Source organism: Microcebus murinus, chromosome 15, assembly GCF_040939455.1.
Source record: "Microcebus murinus isolate Inina chromosome 15, M.murinus_Inina_mat1.0, whole genome shotgun sequence".
NCBI lineage: Eukaryota > Metazoa > Chordata > Mammalia > Primates > Cheirogaleidae > Microcebus > Microcebus murinus.
In genome coordinates, this window is record NC_134118.1 from 25,354,827 (window position 1) to 25,368,560 (window position 13,734).

The following is a 13,734-nucleotide window of genomic DNA, read 5'->3' on the forward strand; positions in this document are numbered from 1 at the left end:
TCTTCGCCTAATTGGCAAACTGAGGGGCACCCGGGCCGGCTACCTCACGAGTTCCCACCACTGAGCCCCAGGGCAGCCCCCGGTCTGAGGCCGAGCTCGCTTGTTACAGCCCGGAGACGCCCTGGTTAAACTGTCCTGGGGCGGGGGTGGGATACCGGGAGAACCCGGCCTGCCTCCCCACCCTGGCCGCGCGGGCAACGTGTTTCAGTTAAAAGGAAAAAGGGCAGCGGCGGTGGTGTCTCTCAGAGATGCAATTACCCCCTCAGAAGATTGCTGTGAGGGACCCGTTGAAGGAGTGGCGAGCAAACAAACCGGCAGGCGTGGAGCCGCAGCGAGTGCAGTGCCAAAATGATTAACGCTCCGGCGGGACGGCGCGTCCAAGGCTGCGGGGCACTGAGCTGGGCTCTCCTGGGCTGTGAAGGCATGGTCCACAGAACGCACCGCGGAGCGGGCGGGCGGCGCAACTGCACAGCGAGGGGCTTCCCGGCCGCCGCCCGTCCTCACAGTCTCCCCGCGCGCCCCGGCCCCCAGCCCCGCTCCCTCCCACCGGCTGCCCACCCCGGGGGCCGCGGCCTCGCGGGTCCCCTGACCTGGCCCCGCACCGCTGGCCGGTCGCTCGCTCCAGAAGCAGCTGGCCGAGAAGGCGAGGGGGCGCGCGGAGTAGGGACGACGCAAGAACACTAGGCTCCTCCTGCGGGCCGGCGGGAGCCCCGTCTCTCCGCCCGCGCCGTCAGCACTCTTCCCCGGCGCAGTGCCGCCGCCCGCCTCCCCGCGGGCCTCCGGGGCCGCCCGGCTCCAGACACGGGGAACCCTCCCGAGGCACCCGCGCCGTGCCTAGCCTCAGCCCCCCACTACTGCCCCGTCTCGGTCGGGAGCCACAGTCTCCCTCCCCGAGTTCGAACTCGTCCGCCGCGCGGCTCCGCTTGGCTCGGAGCCCGCCGCCCGCCGCCCGCCGCCCGCCGCCCGCCGCCCGCCGCCCGCCGCCCGCCGCCCGCCGCCCGCCGCCCGCCGCCCGCCGCCCGCCGCCCGCCGCCCGCCGCCCGCCGCCCGCGCTCCGCTCCTACACTCGAGCTGAGGAGCTTCGGCGCAGCCCACCCGGCCGCCCAAGCCCACGGGACGGCCAGGCTCCCTGCTTCCTGACGGCGAGGAGCCGGGCTCAGAGACAGGAGTGGGGACCCGCAGGGCTCTATGGAGACCCGGGCGCCGGCGAGGTGGGGCGCGGGCGCGGGATTAGTTATGAAAGCCCGCCCCTTCGCGTCTCGAAGGCTAGCTCTTCCCACTACCCTCGCTCAGCTTGGCTCCGCTCCCACCTGCGCGCACCTCCTCTGGTCCTTTCTCTCGTCCTCTCTCCCCACCTAAGCCCTCTTGCTCCCACTTTCCCTGTACACGTCAAAGCAGGAGTTGCGTGAGCAGAACACACCTCCAAGTCCAGGATGTTATAAACTAGCAAGCCCATGTTAGGATAATAGGATGCTGATTATTAAGATTCTACTTTGTGGGCTGGGCGCGGTGGCTCACGCCTGTAATCCTAGCACTCTGGGAGGCCGAGGCGGGCGGATTGCTCAAGGTCAGGAGTTCGAAACCAGCCTGAGCAAGAGCAAGACCCCGTCTCTACTATAAAATAGAAAGAAATTAATTGGCCAACTAATATATATATATAAAATTAGCCGGGCGTGGTGGCGCATGCCTGTAGTCCCAGCTACTCGGGAGGCTGAGGCAGAAGGATTGCTTGAGCCCAGGAGTTTGAGGTTGCTGTGAGCTAGGCTGACGCCACGGCACTCACTCTAGCCTGGGCAACAAAGCGAGACTCTGTCTCAAAAAAAAAAAAAAAAAAAAAAAAAAGATTCTACTTTGTGGAACTTACGGACGCTCTTTTTGTGATATGCTATAACATCAACTTTTCTCAATGTTTCCTGTGCCATTGAGGTGTATTATCTATACCAGGTTATAAATTTTGATATATATCCATAAGATCCGCCTTTTTTATTATATGGTTTTAGGCTTTTCTACATTCTTATTTTGTGTCCATTTGACCTATCTTATACTGAAAGTAACATTTTAAGGTCTCTATTGTTACTGCTTTTTAAACCTAAGAGTACCTCCTGTAAGTTTTCCTTTATGAATGTGGTAAAGAATGTGGCATTCTTTAGCATATAGCTATTTATAACTGTTCTAACTTTATTGGATTCATGGTCTTTGACATTAAAATTGATCTTTTTGTCATGTTTAATAGTTTTTGGCTTGAATTGAAATTTGTCTTACATCAGGATCACAAACCTTTCTCTCTTATTGTTTCCATTTCCTAGTGTACCTTAGCTAATTAAAAAAAAAAGTGTGTGTTTTGTTCAGAATAGTGGTAGCTTTCTCTTAAGGCAGTCAGCTGTCAGTTAAATCTAGAAGGGTCTTCAGAGACATCTAAAAGAACAAATTTCCAAGAATGTCTTCTCTTACGTTTTATCTCTTGACGATTTGAGAAAGGAGGTTGGTTTCAGGACTAAACTTTGGAAATACAATTTAAAATCAAATAAGTTTTATTTTAAAAATTGTCAGAAATCTTTGCCACTTTTTTTTCTTTATTATGAAAGGCTCCTACTCTTGGGCCCTCTGCCCTGCACATTTCTCTGTCCCTAGGTATCACTCTTGGAGAAAAAGATATGAATGCTGTCTGGGAAAATGTGAAACCTTTGGGGACTGGGGAAGAGAGTTGTATTGTAACTGGGTTATTCCGTGCTTTTTTAGAGGGGGTAAAAAAAAAAAGGCAATGGCCCGTACGGGGATCGAACCCGCGACCTTGGCGTTATTAGCACCACGCTCTAACCAACTGAGCTAACCGGCCATTCACACTAACCTTCTTTTTTGGATTCCTCTGAAAAGTCAAGTGTGTCAATATAAAGTCCTGGGGTATAAAGAATGTCTTTTTTCTTGCTGATGTCTACCTTTAATAAAAAGAGTCGGAAACTTTCTCTTAAAAACAAAACAAAACAAAAACCACTGATTTTTAAGCCGTATTCGTAGACTTCAAACAGTTCGACGATTAAACTTTTCAAACTGGGCATAATGGCCCGGGATCCATGGAAATACTTGCTGCTCTCTAAACGTCTGGGAAGTACTGCGTCCGCACGACCACACTCCGTGAACTACTACTACCGGGTCCTTGCTCGGTAAGACCCACTCACTAATACAACGTACATATTGGTGCCTGAAGGATGTTGCCGACGACCGGTCTGAGTCTCCATTGTCCCCGAGTCTCCCAGGTTTCTTATGCCTGACGCCTCCAGGCCCAGACTTGGTCGCTCTTCTGGAGTCTTCCTATTTACCGGTTGCCTCAGATTTCCAGAGTGACCTCAAATGAAGATCACTTCACAGACCTTGATATTGGTAACTTCTAGAAATGTCACCATCCCAGAGGATGTTAAACCCAAAGACCTTGATATTGGTAAGTTCTAGAAATGTCATCATTCTAGAGGCCGTTAAACCCAATCTTTCTGTGAGCCCAATTTTGCTACCCAGTCTTTATTCCCCCAAAAGTGTTACCATTGTTTTAATAATATCTTGTTTACTGTTTCAGAAATTTTAAATGCATAAACGAAGTTATACAAATGTTTTTTCCACAGATAATGGCATTTTATTTACATTTCATATCTTCCTTTTAATTTTTCTTTTACCTAGAACATATTTTTGCGATCTTTCCATATCAAAACATAAGACTTATTTATTGTTTCCTAAATATATGCATAGTATTCAATTATATGGTATTTACCATAGTTTAATGTGTAGTTACTTTAGTTTTCAATCTTGCTATTGGAAACACTATTCGTATCTGTGAACATACACCATATCCTCTCTGTGCCATGATACCTTGCACACATCCTGAACTCGTGGAAAAGCTGCATCAAATCATCAAATAATATGTGCATTGGCAATTTTGATGGACATTATCTGACTGCTTCAGGGGGGCTAACCTTAGTGGTTCCTTTCTCTTTCTCTTTCTTTTCTTTCTTTCTTTTCTTTCTTTCTTTCTTTCTTTCTTTCTTTCTTTCTTTCTTTCTTTCTTTCTTTCTTTCTTTCTTTCTTTCTTCTTTCTCTCTCTCTCTCTCTCTCTCTCTCTCTCTCTCTTTCTCTCTCTCTCTCTCTTTCTTTCTTTCTTTCTTTTCTTTCTATCTTAACTGTATTGAGCACACATAGGATCCTGGCTAGATTCCTACCTTCAGATTTCTGAATTCTCTGCTACAGGTAGGAGGCAAAACTAGACAATCAGTGAAATGCAGAGGAATTCACACTGGCATGCTAGATTCTGAAACATTACTTTTGGGGTACAGTTAATGATGTTTGGCAAAGGAACATGCTAGGGTCAGGTGTGAAAAGGAAGGGACTGAGTGGAGAGCAGGGAGAAGGAGCCAGCAGTGACCTTCTTTTGTGTGCCTCAGAGAGAACAAAATGGTCAAAAACAGCTGAGAGGAGTCTGGAGATTGAGACTGAGCTGCAGGGTGGTTGGTGCAGGGATGAGCAGTAGGAGATGAGGCCAGAGAAGGAGAGAACATGTGCATGATGCAGGACCCTCCAATAGAGTACAGTCTCTAAATCAGGATGCTTTACTTGATGGTAAAGGAGGTGGGGGTCTAAAAGTAATTAACAGGCATCAATTGATCAACATCAAGTCTAAACTAAGATGCATGATCACTATTTATAGGCCAAGTTAAGGATTTTTTTTTTTTTTTTTTTTTGAGACAGAATCTCACTCTGTTGCCCAGGCTAGAGTGCCTTGGCATCAGCCTAGCTCAAGCAACCTCAAACTCCTGGGCTCAAGCAATCCTTCTACCTCAGCCTCCCGAGTAGCTAGGACTACAGGCATGTGCCACCCATGCCCGCCTGATGTTTTCTATATATTTTTAGTTGGCCAATTAATTTCTTTCTATTTTTAGTAGAGAAGGGGTCTCGCTCTTGCCTAGGCTGGTTTCGAACTCCTGACCTCGAGCTATCCTCCTGTCTAGGCCTCCCAGAGTGCTACGATTACAGATGTGAGCCACCCTGCCCAGCCAGGATTTTTTAATTAGTCTCATCAACAATGGGAATCCATGGAAGAATTTTAGGCAGAGAAGTCAAAGAACAAATTTACATTTTAAAAAGATCTCTTTAACTTTGTGTGACAGCCAAACAAGGTGACTGTTACTGTGCCTATGCATAGTTAGTTTCTATCCCTGTCACCAGGCTACTTGGTTCCTCTGACCAGTTTGCGGGTGGGCAGTGAAGTGTCTAATACCAAGGCTGGCTGACAAAACCTGGCAGAATCGTTATGGTTACTTAGTTGCTTAGAACTTCTGCAGTGTACCCACTGGTGAACGTTAACATATAATGCAAAGATTTTTGCATTTTGTGCCCACTCATCTGCTCATCCAGGTTTCTTGCAAGGACCCCAATCCACATACATGCAGGGAAGCACTCTAACCTCACCTCAATTCCACCTAGAGCATCCTGAGTCTAAGGGAATTTTGCAATCATTCCATGGAAGCAAGGCTCTCAGCAGTGAGTGAGCTACTGAAGCCGAGATTGGACCTAGAGACACGGTTCTATCCCAGCTCTCTGCGAACCTCTGGCTTTACTCAAAGTCTCGGCTATGCATTGACTTCGCAGTAGGAATGCCCCTGAGAGGAAAGACCATTCAACAAGGCGGCTGCGAACCGAGAACCTGAGGTCTTCGTGGGATCAGGAGGTGGGAAATGGTCAAGGGAGGCAGGTTACTCAGCAGGCTCAACCCCACTGAACTCTCCCTGAAGAATCTTGTCTTAGGCATCTTGCCTCCCTACCGTCCCCTTATACTTCTCTGTCTCTTCTTTCCCAAAAGCCATGTGATGTCTGAAAGTATTGTCTGGCAGTAAGTAAATTGCTGGAGACTGGTAATGTCCACCAGAGTGGCCATGGAACCCTCAGACTACAGGCAGAGACCTTTTCCTTGTAGAAATCCCAAAGGGCTTCTGGGGAAAGACTGCAGTCAGTACTTTAGATTTGGAAGAGTGCAGAGACTCCCAAACCCACATCTACCAGTCATTCACCATGAGATGGTCATCTTCTATTCACACCACAGCTAACGTGCAGGGAGTAAGATACTTGAGGCTTCAGAAAGCACGAAGGATCCTGCGATGTTGCAATTCTAAAGATTTCCACTAGAAAGTTCATCTAAGGAAACTTTGATGTGCAAAACACAGGCTGCTTCTGCCCAGATTCGGGCCAGGAACCTTTCATGTGTAAGACAAACGTGATAACCACTGCACTACAGAAACCTGAACAGATATGTTGTTTCCCTCACTAAGAGAATATTCAAGTTTTTCTGACTGCGTCAGATTTGATACCATCAAACTGATTTTTCTTATCAAGAAATTATCAAGGTTAGTGCGATTCTCTATTTGTTAAAAATCATTAATATCGAAGTCCATGAGTCATACCAAGAAAATACGCCTTGAGGAAAAACTTCTTTCCAAATAATACAGAAATTTTAGGCAGCTTCCAAGTAGAGAACATTTCAAAAAAGTCCTCCATCTTGTCCTATTCTACTTTATCTGACCGTAGAAGGCTCTGTGATCTCAATCTCTTGGGAGCCAGAAAATGATCCCTAGAAAATAACCGGAAGTTGGTGGACTGAACTCTAGGAAACTGCCCTCTCTTTGTCCTGGGCAGTGTTTGACAGACACTAACGGACAGGGAGCCAGGTGTAGCCAGTTGTCTGCCAGGCAGGGTGAGGACTGGGAATGAGAAAAGGAGGGTCGGACTTTGTATGACTGGGCTCAGTAGAGCATCAAAAAGACCCCAAATGACCTACCGATGTGCACGTTCAGTTTCTGATGTCCATTATTGTTTTACAACTCTCGAGGACCACTGGGATAAGGAAGGGCAGATCGCAGGCTCGCAGGGTCTTGCCTGCTGCCCGTGCAATGGTAACTGGAATCACATTTTCAGACCTTAACTGTGTCCAGAACTCGGATGCAGGTAAAGGCAGAGATTCTCACAAAGGCAATTGGAGGTCCGGATGTGAGGTCAGGAAAGCTGAGGCTAAAAGGCACGAAGTTCTACTGAATGTATCCAAGTCTGGCCCTGGCCACGCAGGGCAAGGGAGATTGGAAGACTCTCGGGGAACCATCGCAAAAAATATGAAACCCTTCAGAAATCCATATGGTACGAAGCTGGATCTCTAAGTTGTGCCTATTCATCCAAGACTGAAAAGAGAAACAAGAGAATCACAACCAGATTGTGTAGATCCCAAGAACCAGACCAGTGTGCCTTGAGATTAATTTGCATAATTCTTATTTGCTTACAATTTTACAGTAAGGCTACAACAAAAAGGCAAATTTCTCTCTTGACTACTATATCCATATGTTATAAAAAGATTGTGCCTCTTTCCCATTTGCTTGGGAGTGTTAGCTTATATTAATAACTATATAATAGTAGTTTCATATTATATAATTAATTAATTATAATAATTGATATTATATAATGAAATATTAATTAATACTTAATGTTAATTAAGCTATTGATTTAATAGTTCATATTAATGACTATTAAAATTATTATTTCAACAATTATACTTTTCTTTAGTTTTCTAATGGAAGTTTGCTGTCAGTTCCACTTCTCACATTTCCACCTGAATTTTGTTTTTTACATACTTCTATTGGAGACCAATGATATAGGTAGATCAGTAATTAATCTCAGCATTATTTTAGATTTTGCATGAGAAAATTAATCTGAGCACACAGGAACACAAATATATTTTCACCTTGTCAAAGAATAACTCATTAAATGGGTAAAATCCTTGCCACTTTGTATGATAAGATCATGCAGAAGATAAAGGCACAAACACGAGAAAAGTAAAATGGGAAGCAGGAATTTAACAAATGTATTTATTTTTAAAATTATATTTGACAAAGAAACTTAGACAACTCTATATTAAAAATTATAAAATTAAAACAGATAAGTGAAGCTTTGACAAGTTGGCTTGAAAATTTATGTAAATGTTTAAAGGATATGAAAATCCTTATAAGAGTGTGGTCTTCTTTAAGAGTTTGAGACAATATGGAATGTCTATTAACAGCAATAATTTTGAGGCCAGATGTCACTGATACTTTATATCAATTCTGTTATTTATTTACTTTGTAATTTCGAGCAAATTATTTAGCCTTTTTGTGCTTTGGATTCCACATTTGGAAGAAGTCCTTTGAACAATGCTTGCCACATAGTATGGATTATTACCCTAGAATGGGATAATTTGTTGGACCTAGTCCAGAATAAAAATAGAGTAGCTCCAACTGGGGCTAGATCTCAATCTACTGCAGAGATTACAACCTCTGCGCAGGGACTCACAGAGTGCTTGGATAGGGAAAGGACAGATACAGGCAAGGGTGAGTGAGTGGCCTTACTTATTTAACTCACCTAAGGAGCAGTGGTGCTGCCTTACTCCACTCCAAGGTAGGAGATTTGGACCTTCCTACTACAGAGTGGAGTGTGGGAGGAGTCATAAGGCTAGGGGGGAAGGGGAGGCCAGGTGGTTCCTGAGATCAGACAGCAGGAGCAGGTAGTGGAAAACATCCCAGGGAGGAAGGGAGCCAGTAGGAGGCAGACCACAGGCAAAACTCCAAGTCTCCAGTGCATGTTCCACTGCCCCATCAGACTTAACTTACAAAACACAAATTCAAAGATAAAATTATTAAGAATTTTAAGATAGCAACCTCAGAGCATTAGCCGCCAAGCATGGGGTCTTTCTGAGAGTAGGCTCCTACACAGCTGCACTGGTCTCATCCATGAAACTGGCTGTGATCCCAGATCTGAATGTCTTTGATCCCAAATCTGAATGGCGTCCTGTATAGGAGTCAGCACAAACAGTAATTCTTCTATTGCTGATAGATTTTGCTCTAAGAAATATGCCTGCATCTCCTTCCTTTCGTTTCTTTTTAGAGCCAGAGTCTCGCTCTGTCACCCAGCTTGGAGTACCAATGGTGTGACCATACCTCACTGCAGCCTCAAACTCCTGGGCTCAAGAGATCTTCCTGCTTCAGTTTCCCCAGTATCTAGGACTAGAGGCCCATGCCACCATATCTGGCTAATTTTTGTATTTTTTTGTAGAGATGGAGTGGGGATGGTGTTGTCTCACTGTGTTGCCCAGGCTGGTATTGAACTCCTGGCCTCAAGTGATCCTCCTGCCTTAGCCTCCCAAAGTGCTGAGATTACAGGCATGAACCACCACACTTTGCCCTGCAGCTCTTTTGATAGGGAGACAAACTTTTGTCTCCAGGCATTTCAACAACTGGACTTTTTGGATCACTCATTGGGAAAAGATTCACATGCTTCCTCCATGTCTAACCTGCAATGCTTGAAAATACTTAGAGAGAGACTGGAAGTCCTGTGAACCATTTATCAAGACCTCCATACTGGATATAGCATCCCATTCTACTAAGTTCCCTAGGGTTGGAGAAATAAATCAGCTGATCATTCATCCTCACAATGTATTGAGCATTACCTACATTCCAAGTATGTGAAGGTTCTGAGATGCAGAAAGAATTAAGAGTGTTTGGAGATGCAGCTCTGAACACTTGCTTGTCCTTTATTCTCAAGCAGAAAAGGAATAGTAAGATGTACAAAAACCTTGATACTTGAAAAGCAACTTACTTAACACATTAACTGCCATGTGAGTTGTATTTAACTCATGCTAGTTTTGAGCCCGGGGCTTCATGAAGCATATGTAACTGCAGTTAGTTCATGAAAATCTTATTTGTTAATATTCTTATTGTTAGAATTGATATTGATAATTTAACTGCATATAAGTCACACACAGCAAACAATAAAAAATACATTTTTCATTAAATTAGAAAGGATTGTCTTGTTTTTGAAGTTTTTGTTCTATTTTCATAATAAAACAGATGGCCCCAAAGCAAAAATTTTTTTTCTAGTGTGGCAGTCATTGTGTTAAAGGTCATAGGCCCTGAGGTCACCAGAAAAAGCAGACATAAGAAAGTAGATCTCTAAGGAGGTAAAACATCTGTACACCAAAACCTGCAAAACATTGTTCAGAGAAAGAGAGAGAGAGAGAAAGGAAAACAAAAGAAAAGAAAGAAAGAGAAGGAAGGAAGGAAAGAGAAAGAAAAGAAAAAGAAGAAAAGGAAGGAAGGATGGATGGATCTGCCCAGAATTTCCTCAGAGTAGAAAAATATCTGCACAATGAGAGGGAAGCTGAGCCTTCCAAGTCCTGTTGGCAGATTCTTGGGCCAGTTTCACTCTGATTTTACCATTTTGATCAGCTTCTCTTTTGTTCTGAAATTTCTCAGAAAAGAGGAAGAAGATTCCCCTTTGAAACATTTTTTTCCCCAGGAGTTGTAACCAGAAAATTTAAGAAAGTTTCCCTTGAAAGGTATGGTTTACTACTGTGGATGTTGCGATTTCTCTCTGTTTCTTTTCCTTCTCATGGCAGAGAGGCAAGGATTAAGAAGAGTGTGATTTTGTTTTTGATGTTGTTTTTGGAAAAAAAAATATTTGAAGAGACAACATAGTGGACAAGATTCTATAGTGCAAAAAGGAAAGGTGGTGTTCAGCACATTGGGACCATTGGGTTGTTTAAAGATAACTTAATTGATAACTAAACTGAGGCTTAAAGTGAATGTATTTTCTAATTTGATGATCAGATGTCTGCATTTCCTATCTAGAGTTTTTTGTATTCTGAATATATCAGGAGGGTAAGCATGTTTATAGAATTTGAGAAGAGGAGAAAACTATTAGGAAAGTGAAATGTTTCAATTGTCTATCAATTACCTTCTTACACATCATTTAATTTGCTTAATAAATAGTGTAGGTCTCTTAATGATGATTGTGAAAACCATGTTCAAAGACACAAGTCTATGCTTTTTTTTCCTTAAAGACACTGGCCATGAATATCATTGTTATTATCCATTCCCTTAAAGGGAAGAATCCAATTCCTCTTTCCCTTCTGAATTACACATTAGTTTCTGCAATTGATGAGCTCCAAGTTCAAGAAAAGCAGGAGCAGCTCTAGATACTCTGCTTGCAAGGGCTCCACTGCCAGATTCCGTGTCTGTCTGCCCCATAGATCTGTTTCTAAATCAAATCTCTCTCTCTCCCTCACACACACACACACACACACACACACACACACACGTAAACTCATCCTAAGCCTACACAAGCCAGCCAGAACTGTTCTGCGCGTAAAATTAAACTCACCGAAGCAGTGGCTTTATAGGCAATTAATTGGTCAACTGACAACTCCAGCAGAGTGTGGCCGCGTGATCCATGGAAAACTCGGTCTGAAAATGCGCGTTGGACTCCAGATCCCTGCGCGCCTCCGAGCTTCCTTGGAAAGGTGATGCTCAGAGTTGACCCCACTGGGGAAACACTTAAGCAGAAAGACGCAGATTAGGGCGGGCTGCGGACTAAGTCCCTGGAGGTGATCGGTGCTGGTAGTGACCCGCGCGGCGGCAACAGCAGCGAAGGAGAGTGCGGTTAAGCAGCTGTCTCTGCCCAAAAGAGATCTTCGTGCAGTTCCTGGAGACAGGAAACTTTTCTTAGTCATCCCCCACTACATTGCATCTCACCTCCTCTTCACATAAATCCCGTGTGGAAGGTTCTGAAAATAATTCTGGCAAGGGGAAAAAGGTTTGCCATATATGGACAACACTTGGTAGCGCTGCCCCTCATTTTCGTTTGTTTGGCCTTTCTTTTCTTTTCTTTTCTTTTCTTTTCTTTTCTTTTCTTTTCTTTTCTTTTCTTTTCTTTTCTTTTCTTTCTCTCTTTCTCTCTTTCTTTCTTTCTCTCCTTCTTTCTCCTTCCTTCCTTCCTTCCTTCCTTCCTTCCTTCCTTCCTTCCTTCCTTCCTTCCTTCCTTCCTTCCTTCCTTCCTTCCTTCCTTCCTTCCTTCCTTCCTTCCTTCCTTCCTTCCTTCCTTCCTTCCTTCCTTCCTTCCTTCCTTCCTTCCTTCCTTCCTTCCTTCTTTTGATTATCAGTTGCTCAGTGGCTATTTGGTTGTTTTTCCCGAAGTGCCTGTTCAAATCGTTTGCGCCAACACCTAAAAGTGAAAGTGAAAACAAACTGTTGAAGAAAATTTAGAAAAAGTACTTACCTTTGACATAGGCAAATATTGTGTAAACTGGACATAACAAACACTAAGCATTAAAAAAAGGTTGTAATTATGGACTTCGTCAAAATTAAACATTTCATTTTAATTTCATTGAAAGACTCTATTGAGAGAGAAAATACCAGTCTCAGACTGGAAGAAGGTGTGGGTGAGACAACATTTTTTTGACAACCCACTGTTTCCACCTGTTTTTAAACAAGAGCCCCCTGGCATGCTAGGCAAAGGCAGGCAGAAGCCTAACCACTACAGTACAGAAACTCCCTACTGCAGTCAAGCAATTCAAAGCAAAATGAATTGATGATTTTTTGGGTATATTCAAACCTAATAACTTTTAATATATTTTTCTTTTTAGTATAATTTAGCATAATATATTTTTCTTTTAGTATATTTTTACACAAAATAATATACACAAAAAAGTATATTTTTACATAAAGTGCATTTCTTTCTCTCATACTTTCTATTTCTTAAAATTAACAATATAGAAACTCCATTACTCATAACCAAATATAACTTACAACTAGTGTTCAAATTCCTTCCCCAATGCAAGGCAGGGTAACCTTAAGCTCTGAGGTGATTTGATTTCAAGGAACTCTTCGATGTTATCCTATGGCTTTGATTTCCATCTCTCTTCCTGATCTTGAGGAGCCAGAAGGTCCCCAGATACTGCGATCTGGAGTCCACCTAAATTTGAAGTCAATGCTTGTCTAGAAGAGACTGCTTAGTGGAGGTGGGGGGTGAGCTGTGCCCAGTTGACTGTCAGAAAGTGATGACTGTCAGAGGGTGATGACAAAAAAATTATGATTTATTTAAAGTATGTTCCAGGTTGCTATGGTTTGTCCCCTCCAAACTCCTGTTGAAATTTAATTCCCAATGTTGCAGTATTGAGAAGTAGGGCCTTTTAAGAGGTAATTGGATAATGGAGGGCAGAATCCTCAAGAATGGATTAATCCATTCATTGATTAATGTGTTACCTTGGGAGTGGAATTGGTGGCTTATATAAGAAGAGGAAGAAAGACCAAGCTCTCAGTCCTTCCTTCCCCTTCCCCCTCCCCCTTCCCCCCCATACCCTGCACCACGTGGGGACACTAGCAAGATGTGGCCCCTCAGCATAGGACTTTGCAGGCTCCATAACTGTAAGAAATAAATTCCTTTTATTCATAAATTACTCAGTTTCAGGTATTCTGTTATAAGCAACAGAGAACAGACTAAAAACATGCAAGTTATTTTTCGAACGTAAATTCAGACAGAATGTAGATGTTAATTTACTGATCCACCCACACCATTGCTCACCAGTATAAATATGTAAAGAAAATAAATTTTAGGTGGAAATGTGAGAAGTGGTCCTGACTCTAAGCTTTCATTAAAAATTTTCATTATGAAATTATCATTTCATTAAAAAATTGACTAATTTATAAAATAACACTCCCACACAAATGTGAAACTGTCAAGGGAAGCACAATCTTTGCATAATATATATAGTATTCAAGAAAGACAATTTGCTCTTTTTTATTGTTGCTTTGCTATAAAATTGTAAGCAAATAAGAATTATGCAAATTAATCTCAACGCACACTCGTCTGGTTCTTGGGATCTACACAATCTGGTTGTTATTC

The 13,734-nt window shown here is 43.4% G+C and overlaps 1 non-coding gene across 1 annotated transcript; it reads right to left on the reverse strand.

Annotated features, from left to right (window-relative positions):
* Positions 1 to 2,762: 2,762 nt before the first annotated feature.
* On the reverse strand, positions 2,763 to 2,836 carry TRNAI-AAU (transfer RNA isoleucine (anticodon AAU)). The gene has a single exon. It is a non-coding gene; the product is annotated as a tRNA-Ile (tRNA).
* Between the last annotated feature and the right edge of the window lie 10,898 nt (positions 2,837 to 13,734).